This window comes from Athene noctua, chromosome 2 (genome assembly GCF_965140245.1).
Source record: "Athene noctua chromosome 2, bAthNoc1.hap1.1, whole genome shotgun sequence".
In the NCBI taxonomy this organism is placed as follows: Eukaryota; Metazoa; Chordata; class Aves; order Strigiformes; family Strigidae; genus Athene; species Athene noctua.
In genome coordinates, this window is record NC_134038.1 from 131,853,637 (window position 1) to 131,880,049 (window position 26,413).

General features: G+C 36.9%; 1 protein-coding gene across 9 annotated transcripts in view; it reads left to right on the plus strand.

The window, feature by feature from the left end:
- The window catches only part of NXPH1 (neurexophilin 1), a 360,999-nt gene that overhangs the window by 161,195 nt on the left and 173,391 nt on the right, over nucleotides 1–26,413 (plus strand). For 5 of the 9 annotated variants that reach the window (XR_012633055.1, XR_012633056.1, XR_012633052.1 and 2 more), the window contains exon 4: nucleotides 25,155–25,292. The exons of the other annotated variants lie outside the window; for them this stretch is intronic. The gene's annotated coding sequence lies outside the window, so the exon portion shown is untranslated. The remainder of the gene's footprint in view (nucleotides 1–25,154; nucleotides 25,293–26,413) is intronic. 9 annotated transcript variants of the gene reach the window in all.

Genomic DNA, 26,413 nt, shown 5'->3' on the forward strand with positions numbered 1-26,413 from the left:
TCAGTTAGAAAAGATGAAAGACCCTACAATGGACATTCCAAACTCCTAATGGCAGTTTCTGTGTCTACAGTTTAACTCAAGAAATTAAAACACGTTCTATTAAAACATGCTTGCCGAAATCTTGAGAGGATAAACAATACAAAAGGCTGGGGGAAGATAATAACATTCAAGGTTTCTGGCAAATGACTGGGGTCAAATTAGGCTGAAGTTAGAACACTCAGTGGGAACAACAGGAAACATTACCTTTCCAGTTAGAGAAAGGAGAATAAGTACTGCTAAAGACCCATATATTTTCACATGGGATATTATCAGATTTCTTAACTGAGTAATCATAAAAACAACAACAAAAAGGGCATGCTATTTCCTTTCAATAAGTAATAAAGATCTTTTAAGCGAGTCAGTAAAAGAAGATGACTCAATAATAATGGTAAGATAAAAAAAACCAGGTTTTTGATTTATAATTTTAAAGGAGAAAATTCAAGTCTGAAAGGAATCTGGACAGAAAAATCTCAGAGGAACCTTAGCATCTGCAGTCAAAATGCAAAAACTACCTTGTATTGATAGCTTAAATAAAGACCTATAGGAAAAAACTGAATTCAGGTCTATATGAATGAATATCATCTCCAAAATGGAGTAAATGCATATTGTACAAGAGAAAAATTTCAGTTTTAAACATAAAATAAATCCATAAAAATCAAATAAAGAATTAAAAATATTTTACCACATGTAGCACCATAGTTATTCAAAGAACTACTGACTTGCTGATGTGATCTCAGTAGTACATTGCATAAAAGATTCTGGGAATATTTTAAAGAAACAAAAAATCAAATACCTGAAGGACAGCAAAAAAAAAGGATAATATATTGAAATGAACTTTTCACAGAATCACAGATTCATCTAGGTTGGAAAACACCTTGAAGGTCACCTAGTCCAACCATTAACCAAACACTGACAGTTCTGAACTACACCATATCCCTCAGCACTATGTCGACCCAACTCTGAAACCCCTCCAGGGATGGGGACTCCACCACCTCCCTGGGCAGCCCATTCCAACGCCTAACTACCCATTCTGGAAAGAAATACTTCCTAATATCCAGTCTAAACCTTCCCTGATGCAACTTGAGTCCATTCCCTCTTGTCCTATCACTTGTTACTTGGTTAAAGAGGCTCATCCCCAGCTCTCTGCACCCTCCTTTCAGGGAGCTGTAGAGGGTGATGAGGTCTCCCCTCAGCCTCCTCTTCTCCAGACTAAACACCCCCAGGTCCCTCAGCCGCTCCCCGTACGACCTGTGCTCCAGACCCTGCACCAGCTCCGTTGCCCTTCTCTGGACACGCTCGAGTCATTCAATGTCCTTTTTGTAGTGAGGGGCCCAAAACTGAACACAGGAATCGAGGTGCGGCCTCACCAGTGCCGAGTACAGGGTTCAGATCCCTTCCCTGTCCCTGCTGGCCACGCTATTGCTGACACAAGCCAGGATGCCATTGGCCTTCTTGGCCACCTGGACACACTGCTGGGTCCTGCTCAGCCAGCTGTCAGTCAGCACCCCCAGGTCCCTCTCTGACTGGCAGCTCTCCAGCCACTCCTCCCCAAGCCTGTAGCGCTGCTGGGGGTTGTTGTGGCCCAAGGGCAGCCCCCGGCATTTGGCCTTATGGAAACTCCTCCAGTTGGCCTCAGCCCATGGCTCCAGCCTGTCCAGGTCTCTCTGCAGAGCCTCCCTACCCTCGAGCACATCAACACTCCCACCCAACCTGGTGTCATCTGCAAACTGACTGAGGGTGCACTCGATCCCCTCGTCTAGATCATCAATAAAGATGTTAAACAGGAGTGGCCCCAAAACCGAGCCCTGGGGGACACCACTCGTGACCGGCCGCCAACTGGATTTAACTCTGTTCACCACAACTCTCTGGGCCCGACGATCCAGCCAGTTTTTTACCCAGCAAAGCGTGTGCCCATCCAAGCCACGAGCAGCCAGTTTTGCCAGGAGAATGCTGCGAGAAATGGTGTCAAAGGCCTTGCTAACGTCAAGGTAGACAACATCCACAGCCTTTCCCTCATCCAATAAGCAGGCTGCCCTGTTGTAGAAGGAGATCAGGTTTGTCGAGCAGGACCTGCCTTTCATAAACCCATGCTGACTGCGCCTGATCATCTGGTTGTCCCGCAGGTGTTGTGTGATGGTTTTTAAGTTAGTTTAAGATGTCTAGGTCTGTGAATGCACAGGGAGACTGGATAAACTTGAGAAGTATTCACTTCTGTAGGTTGAACTTTGAGCGGTTAAGAATGCCAGTTAGTGAAGTCACTGCAGACAGAAAACCTCATGGAAGAATCAGAATCTTTAAATCAAAGAATAACATTGAAGTTATTGTTCTCATGAATAGTAAATTTGTACTGGAAGAGGTAGAGAGAAGGCTATTAGGATGAGCAAATGCATCAGAAGTCTACCTTACTGCAGATTTTCAGAGGCTGGCCTGTGTGGTATAGAAGATGAAGCCTGAGAGGCACATAAATATCTTTTATATTTATCTTGGGGGACTAAAAACCAGAGACGGATTAAAATGGTTTAAATAAAAAGAAAATTTTGGCAAAAAAAACCCCAAACCCAAAGAAGGTTTTCCTGGAAGGGGTCATTATAACAGGGAGCAGGCAATGCTAACAGAGCTGTATGGTTTCTATACCAGGGCTAGCCTGTTGAGTGTGCAGTGTAGATAGATCACAGAAGAGATCAGGACAGGGATTATATTTCACTATACCTGTAAGGCATTTTAATAGTAAAGAGCTATGCAAGAGAAACAGGAGACACAAACGATTAGTGCAACATTTAGGACTGATTTCAGGTTTGACTTGAATATGTAGCTATACCTAAGGATGCAATGCACCTCCAGATGGAGGTTTTACTGTGTCTTCACTGAAAAAATCTGCCAGGCATTGTGTCATCCTTCTTAGTCTTTGGGGTACATTTGGATGGATAAAGAGGCTCTTCTGTTTAATTGTGTTAGTTCACTTGATTTTAGTTAATATCACTGCAGAGCCAGGCTAACATATCTAAAATCATGTTAATTGACCATGGTGTCATGTCCCTACCCTGATGTTTTCTCCTGAGGCTGAGCCTGAAATGCAGTAGCCTATTTTGTCAAGGGCTTTTTAATTGGGTTAAAGTCTTCTGAACAAGCAGCACTGATAATTTCACTTACAGCCTGAACAGAGCACACAAATAATGAGTGCAGAACTTTTGCAAACCTTTTGGTACTGGCTGAATTTCTCCTTACAAAATCCCCTTCTCAGCTAAAAAATTAAACATAAAAATCAGTCTTCTGCTGATTAATTGTGTTTTAGAATAGCTAGTAAGATATAAATTGGTTTCAAAAATTAGACTTCTGAGGGGAAACTTTGATTAAATCCCCAGAAAAAATAAATCAGCTATAAAAATAAGCAACGTAAGACAGGTTTTTTGTTTTTTTTTTTTTTTTTTTTTTTTCCCTTATGGATGCCCTCTTGTGTGGGAAGTAACACAAATATAATATTAGTATAAGACAGAGAAATAACATTTACAAAATTACAGCAGTGCTTTATGAATGCATATTAAAATAAATCAGTTGTTTGCTGCACTCTGAAAATGACAACATAAAGAAAAAACTATTCCTTTAATTTCAAGCAGCATTATCTTTAGCAACAGTAGTTCAATGATTTTGTTCTTATTTTTAAACAGCCAAAGCACATGGCAAATGATTGATAATGCAGATAATAGAAAGATATTATAAAACGATCTCTTTATTTTCTGTGATAGAGTTAGAAGAAACGTATTTTTGGAAGGTATGTAATATTTAGCAGCCATTTTCAGTTATATATGAATTAAGTCATGTGTCTTCATTAATTTCCCTGTTAACAATTCAAAATTAAACCTGCATTTTCTGAAAGAACACCAAAATCTGAAATCACTTGGGAATTATTCTAATGCTATTCTCATAAATATTATTAAAATCAGAGTATCTTTCTGCTCTGATGACAAAGATGACAACTATTGATAAGGTAACTTATAAAAGATGTAAGAAATATATCTTTTATTTTTCATTCCTCACAATTATTTTTTATTCCAATGTTTATTAAGTTGTTAAATGTTTTTTACCTGCATTGGAAATACACAGAATGTTGGGTGAAATGAAGGAAATAGTTAATTTCAGGTGTCAGGCTCAGATTTTTTTTTTTTTCTGTGCTGGAACAAGATGAGTACAACATCGTCTAGGTCATGAACAGAAATCTCAGGTACTCTAGCACAGATTTTAGTCAATAACAATCATTTTTTGTAGTATAATTGACAGGATCTGGGAAAAGTCCTGGTAAATCCTAATGATCATTTCTAGATGAGGAATGATTTAAGACGTACAAAACACAGTAAACTTGCTATCACATGATGCAGTCAAGATAAATCTAAAAAGTCATATTTAAGTGGGTATATTTTTCACGTTTCTTGGTATTTGAGACTAGTTTTTTTGTTTGTACAAACAATTTTTGATGTGGTAGTTTGTTGTTTTTTGGTTTGGGGTTTTTTTGGTTGTGTGGTTTTTGTTGGATTTTTTTTTTTTTTTTTCTCTTGAAGTCTTTTCTATACTTGCCTAAGTGCCATTATTCTAGTCAAGCAGATTTGTATCTAAGTACTTTGGAATTTTCTGGAAAAGTTTCCTGTCCTCTCTATGCCAAAGGTATACCTCTATTACCTGTAGCTAGGTCTCTCACATTAGCTGAAAATAGTAAGGGCACCATAATAAGTGATCTCACCAAAACTGACAGTCTCAGTGAAATTCATTTACATAAGTGGAACTGAGGGAAAATTTTTGTCTACTAAGAAATGGAGAACGAAGATCTAGAGTGGACTGGAAACAAGGACAGAGTAGAGATAAAAGAATGAGATCATTAGGTCAAGTCCTTCAATCAGCTAGTCTATTTTTCAGTCCCAGGCTAACTCACTGACAAAAGTGCATTATTCCTCTTCAATCACACCTCAAGTCTGCAAGCCTCTTGATGTCTAGAAACTTTGAATTGTTTTGCATGATTTATGCAGTCACATTTCAACTTAAGAACCTTAGTCTGCTCAGCAGCCATTAGCTTACAGAAGTAGATGCTAGGGTTAAAGCCAGACCAATGTCATCCTATTTTTCACATAGATTTTTATTTTAATTTCTGAAGTCTAATCTCTTTGTAAAAGAGCTAATATTAAAAATGCTATGTGAAAAAATTATGTAGACAGAACCAAATCTGCATAACCAAATTGAATTAATTAGAAAAAGCCTTTATACCATACACTACAATTTAATATGACTTTGTGGATATGTAATCTCTGAGAGATAACAGTTTTGAAAATAGGAGGATTATTTTCTAGTTTGAATGTGTAAAAATGTTATAAATAACTCCTGCCACCCCCACAAAATGACAGTCAAATAAATGGTGATATATCTACACATGCATGGAGTAGAATGAGACAAAAAAGTCCATCTGCAGATCCATTGTCCACTCCCATTAGTCATCTCATTTGGCAAACTGAATGTGAATCATTTGTGTCGGCAGCTCTTATGCAGAAAAGATCACAGCAATATGAGATGTTGAAATGCTAAAAAGTCATCCTCCCAGGAGGGTTTTGCCAATTAGGAAAGGTCTGAGAAGCCTGTGTTATAAGAGGTAGCTCAGTATGCTTCAGGATCAGAAATGGGAAGGAAAGGTGGGAGGAGGAACGAGACAGAAAAGAAGCAAAAATTTATGAGAGGAATTTGAGACCAAAAAAATCTAAAAAGCTTTCAACAACTGGTCTAGCTGGTTGTATGAACTGAAGTGTGGAAGCTGGTTCTAAAGCTCTTGATCGTTGGGTGGCTGCACTTTGTGCAGCTGTGTGGTCTGGCTATTAGGCTGATATAAATGAAAAGCTACGAGTAAAGGCATTGATGAGAGGAATCCGTAACAGAAGCCTCTATTGAATGCTTTTTCATCAACCAGTAGTGGTAGCCTTGTAGCCAAATGCTTCAGTCTCATGCAGATTATCTATCACATATTGTGAGATAGGGAAATAAAATTATTAACCCTTCAGGGAAAACCCACAGGGAAAAAAGAAAACCTAATTGGTATGTCTAAACACAGTCAGTGGCAGAGAAAGGAATTGAATCCTAAGTTTCCTGCTTGCTTCTCCAGGCATGGATCATTCTCTTTTTCTGGATTTTATGTATCTTGTATCTTGTGACAGTGATATACATCTTTCAGAAATTTTCATTGATGTCTGCTTTAGAGTAGAAGTTTCCTTTAGGTAATCACCTTTAGAGTGGAAGATAGTACAGACAATAAATTTATTGCTATTGAATTTCAGACAGATTTTTAATAAATGCTTTTTATTATGTGGAGACATTTCAGTACCATCACAAAAAATTCTCATGGATGAAACTGAATAAAGATTCAGATTAGGTGTATGTAATTAGACCTCCAAGTATGCAGTCAATATGCTCTAAGATTTAGCCACTCACCAAAAGCATAGCAATTTGGAATTAATTTCTGCATTTATATGTAGTTAGAAGAACTTCCATGAGGATGTTTGAATCTGGACATATCATGACAACACAGACAACAAGTGAGTTGTATCCTGTTACATATCAGAATAAGGTCACGATCAGGCTAAAAGCCAGGCCTTTCTGAAGACCCTAAGCACATAGATCGTGCTGCTTTCCTATTCAGTCTTAAGAGTAAAATATCTGTCCTATACTGGTAGTTGTTGAAAATGATAGCTACCCAAAGCTTTACTGTCTTCAAAATACAATTAAAATCAATGTCAGAACAGTGGCTGCGTCCCCAGCCTAGAATAAACCAGCTCCTGGCAGCTCTAGTCACCCAGTATGAGTTTATCATAGCACTGACTTCTATGTGGGTACAGACATTAAATTTATTTAACTACAGAATTCTTAACTAGTTACAAATTTGATTTACCTCTTAAGAGTTTGCTTTCAAAAACTGGAGCATTAAAGTTGTACCTCCTTCTAACACCCAGTGTTTCTTTCATATTATTCCAAAAAGAGAAAAATATTTCTGCAAGAACTCAGTTGTGCTTAAATACAAATTATACAGGCTGCTTACAACTGCTGCAAATACCCTGAATTCCCTTGTTTAATAAGAGATACTATTCTCTGAATGATAAAAGCAAGCTGTGAAATACAGCATTCCCTTTGTATGGAAAAATGGTTTGGAATATTTTTCTGACTGATTGAGGTAAGTCTGTTCCCCTTATTGTGTTATTGTATTATTATTTAAAAAGTAATATTTTTTCCCATTAAAATATTGCTAAATCTAAAAGCTAGAGCTGAATTTCAAAAGGAATATTGCCTTTTATACCTGAGAAACATTTTTTTTTCCTATTTTTCACTTATAAATCCCCTGCTTAAATTCCTCTGTTGTCCACTCAAGGAGCAGGAACTATACTGGGAATTCAACATGAAAAATAATCACGTAGCAGAAAAGATGATATAGTTCAGACATTACAGCAGGTGACAGTGTTACATGTAGAAGCATTTTCTGAAATGGTTTTGAACAGCAAGGACACTAACTATGTGAGACCAGGAGAGGTTTATATGCAGTTCACAAAACTGTCTAGGCTACAGCCATGGCTGTGGATTATGTAACCTAAACCTACTGCTGTTCTTGCTGTAAACTGCCGTCCTTATCTAGTAGTAAAGGCTGCGGTCTTTCTGTGGTACTTAGACAGCGTGTTAAGCAGGCAGGGAGTTATTTGGGAAAGTCAGATGCCAGAATTTGCTTCAATGCTGTAACATTGGGAGCTTACAAGTGACCAATACATAACTACAGGTCCCTTTGTGTACAGACAAGTACAACATGCACTGCTGCTTTTGTGATAATAGCTCACCCCGTTGCATGATATGGCACTAAGTTGTATGTCTAAGGGATGTGACAAAACCACGTTTTCCCATTGTATGACCTAAGTAGGAATACAGTTACATCCAATGGGTTTGGGAAGGAAGGTTTTAGTCCTTATACTGACTTTGTGTCTCTGTGCTTCTGTTGGACATAGACATTTGAACCCTGTGATCGATCACCACCTTCCTTAGGCAAATCTGGCGTATCTTTGTACATCACCCATGTAGTCCAGAAGCTTCTTTGCATAGCTCTTCTACAGACAGGAAGCCTGATGAAGACAGAGCAGATGAAGCTCTGAGCTTGGCATGCCCAATTATTTTTTTCTTAGTTTGAAGTAAATCTGCCCTGTATTTTTTTAATATTTTAAAATAAAAGGAGAAGAGTTAGGCATTTAAGATATATATTTGATCAAGATAGTGATCTGTGAACTAAAAACTCTCCTAGCAGTATTGTTCTTATGGATTCCAGTGGTTCCCAGGGGCCTATGAGAGGATCAGCTCATAATACTGTGGACTTTCAGTTCTCTGAATATGCCTTGCTATAACTCACTGTTGTAGTCTCCAGAGAAACTAGAAAGTTGTTATTTCTTGTATTACAGATAAACAGAGGTGTATTGTCAAGTGTGATCAGTATTAGATTTATTTGTCTGGCATGACTTAACTGATACAACACGATACAAATTGTATATATTTAGTCCTGGTTCTGCTGTTTGAAAATGGGAGCTGTTGAAATCACATGCAATGGGATTTTAGAAAAAAAATCCTTGTCTTTTTATCTCAAAGGAAGTGAAATACAATATTTATAGAAGCATGCTCAAATGACCTACACATTGATGGCAAAAAAAAAATATTTGCACAAAATGTAGATGTCTTAAAACTGGATGTTTAAGTCAGATTTAAATGCCTGAGACTCCCTTTATAGAAAATACAAATCACAAGAGGTACTCACAATTATTCTGATCCACCTGAGCCCATTTTAGGGAGATAAATGGTTGTCTAGAGGTGTCTTTTTAATCTCCACTGACTGTAGCAGGATCTTGGGGTGACTAGGTCAGCCTCAGAAACTAAGATTTGGGTTTCTTGGTAGGGGGGAGATAAATCCTCCCCATCAATGAGTCCTCTAGCTGAGGAATGTTACCCTGAATAAAGAGCAGCTTCACAACCCTCTCCAGGCTCACTTGCTCCTGCTAAATAGTAGAACTGAACTCAAGTGAAGTTGATTTGGCTCAATTCAATAATGCAGGAGCATTATATTTTATCTTACTCACTGGAACAGAAATTAAAAAAAATGGTTGTGACTTTTTTTTTCTGTTTTGTTTGTTTGTTTGTTTGTTTGTTTTCCTGTTTTGACAACACTAAAATATTACTTTGAAAAAAAAAAAAAGTTATAGCAGGATAAATTTTCCATATAGAGTTGATCTAATTAACTTCAAATGGCAGGTGCTTATTCTTTTGGACTGGAAAATCTGATGTCCAGTCCCTCTTTTACCAGAAAATAATGAATACCCTAACTGTGCAGCATGGTGGCAGCTATGAAGATCTACTTTCTTTTCTAAAAATCCAGGTTTCAATCTTGCAGAGGGGATAAATGCAGAAGAAAAGTAATCTCTGGTCTCTCACAGGAGTGTCACTAAAACTAGAGAAATACATTTGGCATGTGTCTTTTTCTTATCTATTGCTGCTACTCAAAATTATCAACAAAAGCCTCTCATTTAAGCAGCAGAAAAGAATGAATAAATGTGTTACCATCTTTAGCATTCATCATACTTTCATAAATTGTCTTGCTTTTCCAATAGGATATGGTGATTTCTAATTAAGTGTTTGCTGGCTATTTATATATGTATTTTGCTTTTTAAGCAAAACTTAAAATGCAACAATCCTTGTCATATTCAGGGAACTAGTTGGTCAGATCCTGTCATATTGTCTTTGTTTTATTGTTCTTTAGGTGCCAGTTATGGTCAATCCATTGTGTTTAAATTGTTGGCCATCACTGTCTCCCTCTTTTTCAACTGACAGCACACAGCAGGAGAGAATTTCAAAATGTCTGGCAAACTCATTACTCCTCATAACTACTGCTGTGCTCAGCTAACTGGAGTTGTGGCAACATAAGCCTTAAATGGCTGACAGCATACTAAACATTAAATTCATTAGCTTTGTTTTTCTTGTTTTTTCACGCTTTTTATTTTTCTTTTTCTATTAAATACTGCTCTTAGAAAAAACTCTCAGACATTTGAAAGAACAACAAATCAAAATAGAAGGTATTTTAAAAGGAAAATTAAAGTAACAGAACTTTCTTACATAAAAATTTCCCTACATAACATACTGTTACATACTGTAGAAATATATTCTTACATTGGTTATTTCTTTCTTCCCAAATACTACACAAGATTAACAAAACTGCCTATGCATTAGATTTTGGGATAATAGTAAAGAGACACAGCCTCTTCCTATTGTGATTGCTTTATGAACTGATGTAGAAGTGATACAACTCCTACAGATAAATCCCAAGGTACAGGATGTATCATGATTCCTGTCCTGCCCGTATAACTCACTGTATTAGTCAGATGCTCATTCTGGTTTTGGGTTGTTTTGGTTTTTTTTGGGTTTTTTTGTTTTCCATTCCCAGAGAGACCTGACTATACCAAGAAGACATTGGGAGTGCATCATATGTGTTTTCTATGGAAATTTTTACAGAGTTGAAACGCAGAGACTTTTTGGTCTCTGGAGACTGCACCCTGACTCCCTGTCCCAGACTGTGAACATCATCATCAGAAACTGCCAGTGTGATAATGGAAATTGAAGGTGGATGGGTGGAATTGAGGAATTTTCTGTCACAACTAGCTCTTGAAGACACTTGCCAGGGAGTCCTCTGAAAACAAGCCCTTCAGTTAGCATCAAAGAGATCTGAAGGGACTAATGCTGGTGACCATGCATTTATAGAATCATTTAGGTTGGAAAAGATCTTTAAAGTCATTTAATCAAACCATTAACCTAGCACTACCAAGTCCACAAGTAAACCATATCTCGAAGTGCCACATGTACATGTCTTTTACCTCTGGGGATAGTGACTCAACCACTTCACTGGGCAGCCTGTTCCAATGATTGACAACCTTTTTGGTGAAGAAATTTGTGCTAATATCCAATTTAGACCTCCCCTGGTGCAACTTGATGCCACTTCCTCTTGTCCTATAGCTTGTTACTTGGGAGAAAAGACTGACACACCTCACTACAGCCTCTTTTCAGTTAGTTGTAGAGAGCAACAAGGTCTTCCCTGAGCCTCCTTTTCTTCAGGCTTAACAACCCCAGTTCCCTCAGCTGTTTCTCATAAAATTTGCTCTCTAGACCCCTTGCCAGCTTCATTGCTCTTCATTGGACACACTCCATCACTTCAATGTCTTTCTTGTAGTGAGGGGCCCCAAATTAAACACAGTATTTGAGGTGTGACCTCACCAGTGCTGAGTACAAGGGGACAGTCACTTCTGTAGTCCTGCTGGCCACAGCATTTCTAATACAAGCCAGGATGCTATTGGCCTTCTTGGCCACCTGGGCACACTGCTGGCTGTTGACCAACACCCCCAGGTTCTTTTACCCTGGGCAGCTTTCCAGACACTTCTCCCCAAGCCTGTAGTATTGCATGGAGTGCAGAACCCAGCACTCAGCCTTGTTGAACCTCACAGAGTTGGCCTTGGCCCATTGATACAGCCTGCTCAGATCCCTCTCTAGATCCTTCCTACCCTCAAGCAGATTAACATTCCCTCCCAATCTGCAAAGTTACTGAGTGTGCACTTACTTGATCCCCTGTCCAGATCACTGATAAAGATACTAAACAGAACATACTTCACACCATCCTTCCTAAAAAAGATTTCCTATTGTCTGCTTCATCCTTTAGACTTTTCATACTTTGTGGGTTTATGGGAAGTTCTGTATTCTTTTCTCCTCCCCATGATACCTTGCTTCTCCCAGTACAGAAGGAACACTGAGGGGACTGTGTCTTTAGCTTCTCTCCTGCTGGGGGACTGCAATTTGCTAGCGCAGGTGATAGGATCATGTTAGGGTAAAGAGAGCAAAAAAAAAATCCCTTCTTTAAGTTCCTTTTGCTGGCTTTTCTGACTTGGTAAATTAGCTTAGCTTGAAGGATAGTCTCAGCAAGGGGTTTAAGGAGACACTTTTGAAATAATGTTGGCTTTCCTTTTTCCCCATATTTCAGCAGACTTGTTATGAGTTTGTATAGTGATGCTTTGAAATTTTGGAAATGGTTGTGTTAGATTTTTAAAGTTTTCATGTTAAAAAATGTTGATGGACAAATTCCATGATGGTTATTATAAGTGAAGATATCTACATGTAGATATATATATAACAATACCAAATTCATTCATTAACACCCCCCCCCCCCCATTTCATGCCAATGTTTAATTCTTACACATTATTTGTTATTATCACTGCATCACTACAGACAACTGTGAGTATTTAACAATTAATAAATTAGATATGAGTATCCTTTTGTTGTATTTGACATTTTATCTTCCCTATTTACAGTCTTTTGCACTTATTTTGTTCTCTACTTACAGTTTATTGTTACCTGAATCCCTCCCACATTCAACTGCACACATCTTTGCCCCTTTGATGTCACATTGCTCACATACTTATGTAAAACGCATGTAGAGTGTCTGCCTATGACACTGCAGTATTACGGATACTATTTTGACTGCAAATGGAATGTGCACCAACAAGTGGAAAATGAATCAGATTTCTTCTGACACTTCTGTTTATGGCTGATATGACCTTTTGTCACCTCATCCATTCAATATCATGGCCTTAATTTTCAGTAACAGCAAGAAACTACTGCTTACTATTGCATGCTTGTGCAAAACTATTATAGAAAGTAAATCTTAATAAAGATGCAAAAATACCTATCAATAAAATAATTCAAATGCTTTTTTGGTGAATTTGTGTTATTAAACTCTTGCTTGCAGTAGAGATGAACTTTTATGGACTGACGTAACCTCCCATTCCTCATTCACCTGTGCTGCTTGGGGCAGGGATGAAGTAGAGAAGTCGGGAATGAAGGAGTGAAGTTGAGCCTAAGAAAAAGAAGGGATAGAAGGAAGGTGTTTTAATTTTTGTCCTTGTTTTCCAGCAGCCAAATCTGTTTCAACTGTCAAAGAATTAAATTAATTTCCCCAAAGTCAAGTCTGTTTTGCCCATAACCATAATTGGTAAGTGATGTCATTATCTTTATCTCAACTTGTGAGATTTTTTCATCTTTTTTCTCCCTCAGCAGAGGGCATGTGAAAAGAGAAGAAATGAGAGAGCAGCTGGGTGGGTATCTGGCACCTGGCCAAGGTCAAGCCACCATAGTTGAAAATGACAGGTTATAAATCTATTTACTGCTTTGGTCAAAAGACAAGCAAAATATAAGCTCATGACAAAGAAAATAATTAATCTTTTAAGATAGTGGTTGATCTCACAGGTAAGTATCATCTTACCCACCTAACAAAACAAAAGTGACTCAACAGACCAAACAAGAAAAATTCCATTACTTACAATAATTCAAGGGGGACATTCAGAATAATTGTTATTACTTGATACTAAATCCAAATCAGTTACCAGGTTTTTCTTTCTTATTTTTGTCTTTCTTTGACGATAAAATCTCATTTTACAACATAACAAAATTCTTAGTTTAAACAATTTTTATAAGAATGCCAAAGGATTTCAATTTTAGACAACACTGATTGTTGGGATATGTTTTACAGAAACTCATTACTTTTAACTTATGCATGTTCTTTCTCTGATGGAAACTTTAATTGTTTCTCAGCTACTTAAGATAAGGCTCTTTTGAAATTTGTAGTTAAAAATACCATATGTCTAAATGTAAACCACTGCATAATACCTTCCTGATTCCATTGTTGTGTGAATACTAAAATAATTATCTGCAATATAACAAAACCATCTGATTTATAACTGGATAACAAAGGAAAAACATTTAAATGTAAAAAAACCCAAAAGCCAAAAAACAACCCCCAAACAACATTATCATTTGGGAAATTCATTAAGAATCTGGCAATGCTTTACCAAACTAAAAAAAAAGACAAAAATCTGTCTTCCAAAGATGAAAGGTAAATGAGAAAAAATAATGCCTTCTCAATTGTCCATTTAGATGTAAAAATAAAAGTTAAGAATAATTAATTTTTAAAAAAACTATTCAGACAACAGAGAAATAAGGGTGTTTGGATTTATTTGAAATGAAAATTCAAATTCTAGTGAGCCTTGGGGAAAATAAAGAGAAATATCAGAAAATAGACTCGGTACAAGGGCAAGACATCTAACTTTAAGAAGATTGTCAGAATCTCCTGCTAGATAAGAAAAGGCAAAATAACTATGATGATAAAACAAAATTATAACACTAATGCATAGATAACCTGTTCACGAGCTTAAATTTCTAACAAGGCAACCTAAAAAATAAATGAATGAAAGTATGACAGCATTTAATTCTGAATCTGGGTAATACTGAAAGAGGCTTTCTTTTCTTCTTCCCTGGTTATGGAGAGAAAGGGATATAAAGCTTCCTGAACTGAATACAGAACACAGCCTGGTTCCATCTTTAGCTTCACAATGCTCATCACAACTACTTATTGATGTTAAGTTTGACTCACAAACAAGTAAAAATGAATTATAACAAAGCTTTGTTATATACAATGGAAAGCTGGGATAACAATATGACTGTACTTACACGGTTTTGATGACACGTACTTTGGCTGGAAGTACAGCTCAGATTGCAGACTGATTTGGTAAAATTAATTTGAAAGACAAGTTCAGGACATTAGGTTGAAATGTACTTGAAATATTTTTCATTTCAAGTTGTTCCTGCTGAATACTGTAAGTGAAGTAATCTTTGTTTATTGTCTTTCTATAATAACTATATTTTGTTTTAATTTTCTACCCTTTCTTAAGCACAGACTTGTCAAACTGAAAATGTAGAAGTGCTACTATGTATCCTCCAGCTGGTGCAAATGAAACTGTTTGTATAGCTATTTTGATGCTCTGACAAATGTTGCTATGAGACACTGTCAGGAAGCACATTTTGATCATTGTTTATAGCCCAGATTGGAATGTGATCGTTGGTCATAACCACGACTGGTCATTGTCTTTAATGTGGTGTCCTCAACACCCAGTAAGTGACCTCTTTGTGTCTGAAAAAACCAGTAGTTTTTAAAAGGACATCAGAAAACTGAAATAAAATTTCGTGTTTCTTTAGACTTCGATTTATTTTTACAGAAATGAACTTGACACTCAGCAAACTGAAAACCTGCTGGTTACATGAAGTGTCCTTGTCTGCTTTTACTTTATCTGCTCTAGGTGCTCACCAGAAACTAAATCCTTGGGGTTTCAAAAGGATGGGTGCTTTTTTTGAAGTGTCTTTCAAGGTAATTAGGTTAGATTATTAGCTACTGAGAGAAAATGCGTTGTGTTGTTTAAACTCAGTTTAAAATCCAGAATCCTGGAGTTTAGGTTATATGGAAAGATGGTCAGACACCTTCAGATGAGATCTAGTTAGCTTACTTAACTGCCAAGAACTTGTCGTGAGGAATACAGAATTCATGGTACCTCGGTAACTTTCCAGGGAGGTTATGGATCAGGGCTGCTAAGAACTAGAGTCCCTACTGATTTGACACACATACCCTGGAACCCTCTCCTACAGATAGGCGCTTATCTCTTACCTTTTTTTCACACTTTCTGTTATAACTCCTTCATCCCTTCTTCCTTCTCTCCCTCAACCATTCTAGAGACCTCTTGTTTTGAATATGCAGATGCACATAGAGACTGGAGTTATATATATAACTTGCTATATGCCCCGCTTGGGTGTTAACATTTTTTGAGCCTGGAATCTGCCAAAGATCCTTGGTAACTACCAGCTGAAATCCAGAAAAAAAAGATGTCAGAGAAAACTCGTCCTAAATTTCTGTGAAACTCAGGTTCCACTCAGGCATACCCATGTCTGAGTCCTGTGGTTCTGGAGTACATTGATAGAATCTAGAATGTTTTAGAGCTGAAACAAACCCATTCTTTTTAAAATTTCATGTTAAACATCACCAGTAACTAATTTTCTCTTCGTATTTCTTTGCAGAAGAAAAGAAATGTCTGCTTGACATTTTTCTCTATCTGTACAAACTACAGTTTTTACCACTCCTATTTAAAAACAGGGGCTTTATATTGCTCCCGCCTCATACTTTTTTCCTCAGGGTAATTTCATTGCTGTTAGATGGTTCACATTCACTAGAGTAATGCACTGGTGACTGAAGTCTCAGAAGTTAAAATGAAGCTATACAGATTATTATATTTTGAAGAACTATAAAATAGCTTTAGTACTGAAAAAATGTTCTTTGGAATTATATTACAGATTGAGAACATCATACCACATGATACCACGTTTCTGAAGATCAAAAGCAATGTCATGTCCTTATCTGATGTAGATTTTCATATCTTCAAGATATATCAGTAGTAGTATTCTGCTTCACACCAGCTGAGAGTCCAGCTGCTGCTTCTTCATGATCACATAAGATCTGACCAAAACACTTGTCTAATTCTTATTCAAAACCAAATGTGCAGTATGTTAGAGATTAACTGAGACTAGATTATGCTTCAGGCACCTAGAGTTGTCTTTTCTTGCTACTAAAAATTCTCTTTACTCATTGACACTACAGTGTGGACCTGTCATGCTTTTTTACCTTGCTGCCACAAATTTTTCATTGTAAAAGGTGATATTACCGCAGTACAGGTGTCACAGAGTATGCTAGTCAGTAAAGAGCCATTTTGTTATTTCTTTTCCATAAATCTGTTTTATAGGACAACACTTAGGAATTATGTAATTCAAGATGCTAGCAGCTATTGGTTCTGGGGTTGTTTTGATGTTTAAATGACAATTTCATTTCCTCAAAATTTTGATGTACTCAGTCACAATATACTGAGACTTAAGTAGACTGAGGTCTCAGTCCTCCTTACATTAATATTTTGTCACTGCTTTCCATGGGAACATGGTTAGAATTTGATTCAGTTGGGATTTTTAAAAGGAAATCTGACTCCTAGGTTTGACAGAGACACATAAAGTCCTGGAATTCAGTAGCCAGGGAAATTAAGATCTGTTGTATTCTCACCTGATAATGTTGAGCCTTAAGTTCCAGATTTTGTACAACAGAATAGAAGCAAAAGTGCTTGGCAGTGGAGACTGACTTCTATGCTATATATGCCAACTATATCTCAACTTTATGCTTACATCTGTATTACTTTAAAAAATATTAGTTTCTGTTCCTCCAAGGCCCATTTGTAGGTGTGTGCTATAGGGTATACCTTATATTAGCAATTATTTCCTTGGCTAATCCTCAAAAAGGGTAGAAAATTACTTAAAAATTAGTGACCTTAAATTTGCCCCTCCAATTGCATTCTCTATGACATTTTAGTCTAGTACTATATTTATATCCTCTTTTTGATTTTAAGTTTTTTTGCTATATCGTATTTTAAGTTTAATCAAAAGTCAACTTAGAAAGGCCATTCTGCCTAAGGGATATTTTTCCATTAAGTATTTGACATATTGGTGGCCTTGAGGGATTATTGGTTTTTGAAGAAATATTAACAGCTGGAAATTTGCATTTTAATACAGTTCTCCTCAACTACTCAAGCAATTTTATTTTTAAGACCTGTGACAGGCTTCAAAGACTTAGTTCTAAAGCAATCTTGCCAAGTAGTAGCTAACATAATTTTACTACAAATGATTAAGTTTCCTAATAGGTTTTCCTTTTCAAAATCTTGTTTGAGATGTCTGTGAAATCAATACCTAAACTTTGTGATTTGTACTAGAACTAGCATTGCTAATTTAGCTGAACTAGAGGGAACTGAAAAGAAACTTCTCCTCAAAATTCTCAAACCCAAACTAAAAATAAAGTGAAAACTGACTCAAACATCACAGTTGTACCATAATTATTTTCTCTAAATCTAAGGAGGATGAGGACATTTGTAAATGTTTATCCTTGACGATTTTGTTAAAATTATGACTATACAATAGGCTATCATAAACATTTGTGTTGTTTACTGATATCTGAGGCTTTTAGGTGAATTGGATGAAGAAAGAGGCACTTATAGTAAAATTGGAACAGACTGCACACTATGGAACTGCTCATACCGTCAGTATGCATGCGGTGTCTGCCCCAGCTGCCATTCAAGTGAAAATGTCTATTGACTTCATGCACTTTATGTCAACCCAACAAAGAACTTATAAGTCAGTGACAGTTTTGAAAATGAGTTGGACTGAGTTAATCTTTTCTGACATGTTAGCATTTCTGGTTGAAATTAAACAGACCCAGTTTGATGAAATAATCATACATTTGAGTATGATAGATTAGTTTTGAGAATGAGATTACAGGGCAAAATTTGGATGATATAGGAGTTTAGCTAAACCATTGAATTTTAGAATATAGTTAAACCACTGCTGGTTGCAGTTGCAGAAAGGAGAAAAAAGGCACTAGCTGGGAGAAACTGTTGCCAAAGTATTCATTATATCATCAAGTCTACTGTAATTATCATTTTCAATGAACTCTTTTCAGAGGAAAATGTGATATAATTTCTCTTTCAGAAAAAAAAGCATATAAACCTGATGAAAAGTCCACCCTAACTGTTGGGAGCTTTTCCAGTTCTTGTATCAGGTCTGAAATTTATTATTAGAACCCAAAGTATTTTAAACAGAGAAAGAGAGTCTGATTGCAGATGAGAGTCTATCCACTGATTGTTCTGTTATGTTCAGTAGTTCACGTATGAACATGGAGGAGCCTCACTGAATATCACCATTGAAATTCTATGGGATATTTTTTTTGGAAAAAAACCAAACATAGACTGCCTTTCCAAATCAGAGATTCATGAGTCAGCTATCTTTAGAGTTTAGTTCCAAAATAATGAGAGAATTTGGTTTTAATGAAAACATTTTTTGTGTATTTGTCCCTTATTTCTGAATTTTAACTTTTCATTCCTGGTATGGAATACTTAACATTATTTAATCCACAATTGATTTAAGTGATTTCCCTTCCACTGAAGATCCCCTTTCCATATGCTTTCCCAAAACTGCCAAATCAGTTCTGGATGCAAAGGGCCCACAGTAACTCTGAGTTTCACCTCATATTTGTCCATACCCTCAAACCAGCATCCCGTCCCTTATTCTGCCCCTTTGATTTGCCCATTGTCTCTTCCACACTAAAAGGCCTGTGTGGCCTTCCAGAAGGGAGTGCAAGCCTCCAGATCGTTACATTGAGTGTATTCGTCAGTCTGATGGTTGCAGTCTTCTAATTCGCATGTAGACTGAATGTCTGCAGTGAGGTGAAGAAACAAATAAAGAAGTAATCATTAGAAGGGTTAAGATGTTAATCCTGTTGGTCCCATACAATAATATTTCCTGTTAGAAACAAAAGGACATTTACTTTACAGCCTGTCTCAGATCGTGTCTGGAATTGGATGCCTCAGAGAGATGGGCAAGAAATACTGTAGAAATAATCTGGATTAACCTCCTCATCAAGTCTTTTCTTTCAGATATCCTCAAAAATTGTTTTATGTCTAAACTATGTTTCTGTTTCTTTTATACATATGTTACTATGTCAATAGCAAATTTTTCAAACTGTAACTGAAACTGTGATGAAACTGACTTATTCTTAGGTTTCAATAATGTCTTTTGGATTCCACAGGTTAATTCAGAACTCTCAAATGATTATAAAATGTGTTTCTTTGCCTCAGTTTTAAGCGAATTTTCTCTTCTCGCTTGCATTGTAATTTCAAATCCAATCATACTATCATTATTCAGAGCAAGGTCAGAAAAAAAACCCTCTTAATTATACAGTCAAAGATTGTTCTGAAAACTGTGTGGAGATGAGAAATTTTAGGCTATTTGGCAAACTCTCACCAATTTAGAGAATGAAAATCTAATTTAAATAGGTAGAGGTGAATCCATTTGATGTAATGACCTATAAAATACTGTTTAGAAAGAAATATGATTGTCTATACTACCCTGGGCTCAGTAAAAAGTCCTCATTGATGTAACGTGAGTTTGTATGTGGGGACTGCAGTTGTATTTTGAAAGTTATGTACATATCTCTTTAGTATATTTCGTAAAAATGGATAAGTTTCAGTGTACCAGTAACTGAATACATCCCAAACCCCAAAAACTTCCCTTTAACTGGTAATTATGTAACAAAATATGTATTTTGTCAGACTTGATAAGACCAGTGTGTTGATTCAAGCACCTCAGGCAAATAAGATACACACATAAGAATATGATTACAGCTAGAGGCTGTAACTTTATTAACTTAATTAACATAATGATAACTGGGGAGATGCAAAACAGCTACTTTACCCAATATCACTACCTAACAGGAGTGCTCCAGAGTGCTTTTACTTAGGATATATCAATCAAGTGAATAATAAAACAGCAAACGTCATTTACATTTCTCAGCAGCTGATGACCAAAACTTTTCCCGTTTTCTTCTTGTGCCAGAGATCAAGGTGTAGGGTGTCTCAGCCTATGTTTAAAACTTTCCCATATACCGGAGCAAGTCAACCACTGACTTGGAAAACACTTGCGACTGCCTGAAAATTTTTCCCCTGAATCACCTTGGACCTTCTACCATAAAGTCCTATATTGCAAATCAGCAAAAACTGCAAGAAAAACATATTCTAAACCAGTTGCTGCTATAAGCTCCTCTGAGCCTGCTAAGATTCTCTTGTGAAACACAAGAAAATTTACATTGCAGAAAAATAATTTCTGGGTAAAATTGAGGACAAGCCATACACAGTATAACACTGTCACACAACTCAGGAATCAAAGACTGGCTATAACCTAGAAATGAAGAAAGAACAAGAGACTAGACAGATTTGTTTAGTAAAAGCTAAAAGCTAATGGTAACATTGAGCCATGTAATGGTTTAGTTTGAAGATGTAGAAAAACTGGAGTCATGACTGATTTTATTTTTATGTAATAAGCTATAGTTAAAGTATCTTGTATCACTAACTCTAGGCTTTTTTTTTTTTTTTTTTAACATTAAGGATATTCTTATTAAGGAAGATCTTTACAATGTACTATGACAAATTTTATTGGTTTGAAAACCCCAGGAACTAAGTTACATAGCTTATAAAAGTTACACTAGAAAATGAGAGGTTTTCAGTAGAAAATGCTGAGGCATTGAAAGGAAACTTTCCACATGAAAGCACCTGTGTTTTTTTCAATCAGGAAAGATTTCTATTATTCAGTGTTTAATTTCTGTCAAAACTGGAAAAAAATCCCAATCCTGTCATTGCCAACAGATAGCCATGCACTGGCAGTATGAAAAACCAGATCTCAGATCTTTGCTCTGATTCGTTTGTAAAGAAGGACTTGAACTTGCAACTCTGATATCCCAGGGGAGCAGCACTTAACTGCTGCCTCTTCTGAGGAGAGGCTCTCTATTTTTTCCATACAAACCCTTCGTAAATATCAGTTTTGGCTTGGTGAGGAGTCACCACAGGCTAAAATAATAATTTACTACCCTATTCTTCAGTGCTCATGCCTTTGAATGATATTTACTAGCAATTTTCCTTAAAAAATAACTATTATTTACAAACTTCTTGCATAACAAGTCTAAACTCTGAGTCAATTGAAGTGTTCTTGGATTTAAAACCCAACACCAGAGGCCCAAGAAGTTAAGCAAGTCCTGAAAACATAGATGACGTTTTGTTTTTCCATAAGCAGGCAGATGAAGTGGTTTTCTCTGGGAGAGTTTAAGCCATTCTGTCACAATGCTCCATATTTCTATACTCTTCACCCATGGTCACTCTAGCCACATTCTCATCTGCTTTGTTTGTCTTGGTACTGATGCTCATATGATCCTTTTGAAGAATCTAAACAAGTTAAGAAAATCAAAGCAACAGTGGAAAAAAAGGAAATGTTTAGATGTAACAGTTTGTCTTCCTTATTTAAATAAAAAGATTGAAGAGGAAATTCTTCTATTGGGTTTGCGTTGCAAGGTTTTGGTAGTGGGGGGGGACTACTGGGGTGGCTTCTGTGAGAAGCTGCTGGAAGCTTTCCCTATGTCTGACAAAGCCCATGCCAGCCGGCTCCAAGACAGACCCACTGCTGGCCAAGGCTGAGCCCAACAGGGATGGTGGTAGCGCCTCTGCTGTAGCATATTTTAAAAGGGGAAAAAAAAAGTTGCTGTGCAACACCAACTGCGGCCAGATGAGAGAGAAGTGAGAATATGTGAGAGAAACAACCGTGCGGTCACCAAGGAGAGTGAAGAAGGAGGGGGAGGAGGTGTTTCAGGCACCAGAGCAGATGTTCCCCTGCAGCCCGTGCTGAAGCAGGCTGTGTCCCTGCAGCCCATGGAGGTTAATGGTGGAGCAGATATTCACCTACAGACTGTGGAGGATCCCATGCTAGAGCAGATATATGTGTCCAACAGAGGCTGTGACCCTATTGGAAGCCCGTACTGGAGCAGGCTCCTGGCAGGATCTGTGGACGTGGGCAGAGAGAGGAGCTCATGCTGGAACATTTTTGCTGACATGACTTGTGACTCCACAGGGGACCCAGACTGGAACAGTTAATGAAGAATTGCAGCCCATGGGAAGGACTCATGCTAGAGGATTTCATGGAGGACTGTCTCCTGTGAGAGATACCCCACGCTGGAGCAGGGGAGAAATGTGAGAAGTCTTCCCTCTAAGGAGGAAGGGGTGGCAGAGACAAGGGGTGATGAACTGACAACAACCCCCATTCCTCATCACCCTGTGCTACTGGGAGGGGAGGACATAGAGAAAATCCTGAGTAAAGTTAAGCCCAGAAAGAAGGGAAGGATGGGGGGAAGGTGTTTTAAGACTTAGTTTTTCTTATTACCCTACTCCGATTTTGACAGAGTAATAAATTTTACTAATTTCCTAAAGTTGTTTTACCTGTGACTGTAATTGCTGAGTGATCTCCCTGCCCTTATCTTGACCAGCGAGGCTTTTGTTATATTTTCTCTCTGTCCATCTGAGGAGGGGAGTGATAGTGACTATGATGGTCACCTGTCATCCAGCCAGGGTCAAGCCACCACAGTCTGACACTGGAATCATCTGTCCAACCTACATAGTATGGTTATGGATTTTCTTCAAGGTTTGCTGAACATGTTTGAGACCATTTTGCCTTCTAAAATAGAAATCAGATTCCTAAGCTATTATTATCTTCTGCTGTCTTGTTCTGTATTTAGTATAACTTATAATACTTGACTTGCTCTATGACTTAAATGAATCATTAAATTCAGATAAGCTTTTGGATTTGCCCGGCCTTTTATGTCTTGCCATGAGTTTGAGGACAGTATAGGCTTGTGAGTATGAGGTCAAAAGTGCATTTTTTCACCAATGATAAATTCTTTGATCATTTAAAATAAGGCATTTTCTTACTGTAAGTTTTTATCACAGTTTTTGGAGTGTCAGTCTGGATAATCATTGCCTTAGACATCACAGTCTACATCCATCAAAAATACCACTGTCTTCAGTCTCCTCTTTGTCTCAGTGTAAAAAACACAGTTACATTTTAATTGGATGAAAGTACCTGAATCTCTACAATCAATACCACGAAAGTGAACTGTAATTACAAATACTGAAACTAATCCTGCTAAAGAACTTGACTGTTCTTAACTCCTGGGTATTGCACAAATGATACTCTAGAGATGTCAAACTTTCATTTCTTTATCATGAGTTTGTTTTTCCAGTGTTTTCCTAGTTTGAGAACACCAGACTTACTAGAAGCCATATCTATGATTCACACAAGACTTTTATTTTAAATTCTGATAATTTACAGTCCTTTGAAACTTGCTTAAATTGATTCCATGTGTATATGAAAACATCATTCTGTAAATTTGCATACTGTAACCTGAAGGATGTGGAAGGATGTGAAGTTTCCCAGAAATTTTAGTAGAGGTCTATGATACCAGTAAGTCAGTTCTGATAAGTGTTCTTATAAGTCACTGTACATGTGAAAGTGATTGAGCAAGTGACATACTCTAATGCTCCACTTTATGATCAGGACGAACAACATAAAATTAGAGTTCTCTTTCCAGGGAGTTTACTATAATTTTTCTCTGTGAAAGGTATCCAGCTGAAAAAATGAAAATTTACTCCAGTTTTATTTTCAACATCTCACAGTGCAGATTTTAAAAATATGCAAGGAAGTTAGAAGTACAAGTTCTGAAAACTTATCACTCATTCTCCTAAATACTTCATTGCTTACTAAATGTCCTTAATGTTCTTGGTGAAAAGGAAGGAGGAATTGACATTCTACCACTTCTACACTGTCCATAAACAATATTAGATATTAGCAGTCATTAAGTGTGATTAGAAGCTGGCTACTTTATCAAATGTTCTTATAAAGGAAATCATACATATTGTGGATGTTAGCTTATTAAAAAAAAACCAAACAAACAAACAGTGAAGTATGTAATTTTTTCCTTATGAACATATTACTACTCTGTATTAAAAATATGAAACATTACAGCAAAAAACACAGGTGTAAGAAGAGATATTTTCAGTAGACATTTGGAAGATTTTCTGTGAATAAAAGAAGATGCATAATTCACTGTGGCCTCAGGGTAGCTATAAATTATATTCAAACAAATCACTGTTTGCTCTGTTATTGTAGTGAAAAATTCTCCTAGCAACTACCATGCCTTACTGTATCTGTTACTTAATATACAGAATATGCTTTCTTAAAAGAATGTATACAAATGTGTGACAAAGGTCTTTATCTTTTTTGGCAAAGCCCACAAGGTAATAGGGTTAATTTTCTGTTGAAAGAAAAAGAAATCTTTTACTTGCTCTAGATTATTGGGATGAAACAGTAGAAAAGTAAGATGTAAGGTGTCAAGAAAAGAAAGAAAAAAGCAAGAAAAGTGCTAAAACAGCAATAGAGGAGAAAATATAAACCAACATATTATTAGGCAAGAATTAAAATATAAAAGAATGAAGTTAAAAGAGTGATAATAAAGCCTGAAATAAACTATTTGAACAATTACAAAGAAAAATAAGAAAAGGAAACAGTACCAACTAGTGATGCTGTATGCCTTGGAAAAATAAATGGGGATGATGAAGAAATGATTGTGTGTATTTGTTATAGGTCATCTGATTTGAAATGGAAAATCTCTACATCAACTCTTGAAGTGTTAAAAACCAGAAGCTACTATATTCATGAGGGACTTAACAATAACCATTTTGAAACCCATTAGGTAATGAAGACAGTAAAACATGAAAGTAGTTCCTAGAATACAGAGAAGACAGCTTTATGATCCAGAAAGTAGAAAATCCATCCAGAGGAGAAACTGTCCTGGATCTACTTCTTCAACAGGGAGGAACTAATTGAGAACGTGAGTATAATACCAAGCTACTTGCATTACTCACCATATGTATCTGATTGTAAGAAAGTAAATCCTGCTGAATAAAGAAACTGAAGAAATATAGCACAGTAGAGAAAGAATATGAGACAGACTAGAATGTGTCTGTGCCAAACTATTAACCCTGACTCACAGTCCCAGGGAAAACAAAATGTACAAGCTCTAGGAACATACAGAAAGTTCTCTGCACAATGGTGCTTGACACATCACTGACGAAGCTACACTAGTGGTCACAAATTATCTACTGAGTTGTTTCTCTCCTGCAGTTTTCATCGTTTTGTTGCTATGGTAAAGTTAGCTGGCAGTGAGTTAAGTGGAAGAAGACTAGTCACAGCAGAATGGAGCTTGATGTAAGCTAATATATCTGGGTTTGTAATTTAAGTTAACTTGTTTTAAAATAATAAGGTATATAAATCTATACTAGAGTGATACATAAAAATGTTTTTTGCTGTTGCTTGATGCTCAGGAGAATGAAGGTGGGAACATAATAACATAGAAGAGTTGAGTCTGAGCACTCAAGCGTCTGTGGAGTAGTGACTTCTCCAAGAAGGTCTCTAGCACTATTTCAAGCCTTCAGTTGTTATTTGATTGGGTAGTCTCCATCCTAACCTGTCTCTTTTCATGTACACAAAATGTCAGCAGAGTCAGACAGGACAATGAAGTGCTAGGGCCAGTTTATAACCTTACAGTAGCACGATCTAACATAATAACCATGACCTTTGATGGACTGAAAATTCTCCAAATTAAGATGCGAATTAGCCTTTGTAATGTAGTTGTGGAGGATGTCAGACAGGCTATTCAAAGCATCAAGGAGTGGCTTGGTAGTGTCTTCATTTATTCAGTGTAACGGTTGTGTTCTCACCAGTAACACAGACAGTTCTCATCTGTTGCTGATCTATGGAGGTAATCAGTCCAGGCAGGATAGAAACAGTGGTTTTAGTGAATAGGACTCAAGAGGCAGTGAAGATCTAGTTGTGGGCTCAAGAGATGGATTAACTTCTCCATTTAATTATTTAATTGATTCTTCATAGGAAAATTCAGTTTGGAAGGGACCTCAGGGTTTCTCTAGTCCAACCTTCAGCTCAAAGTGGAAT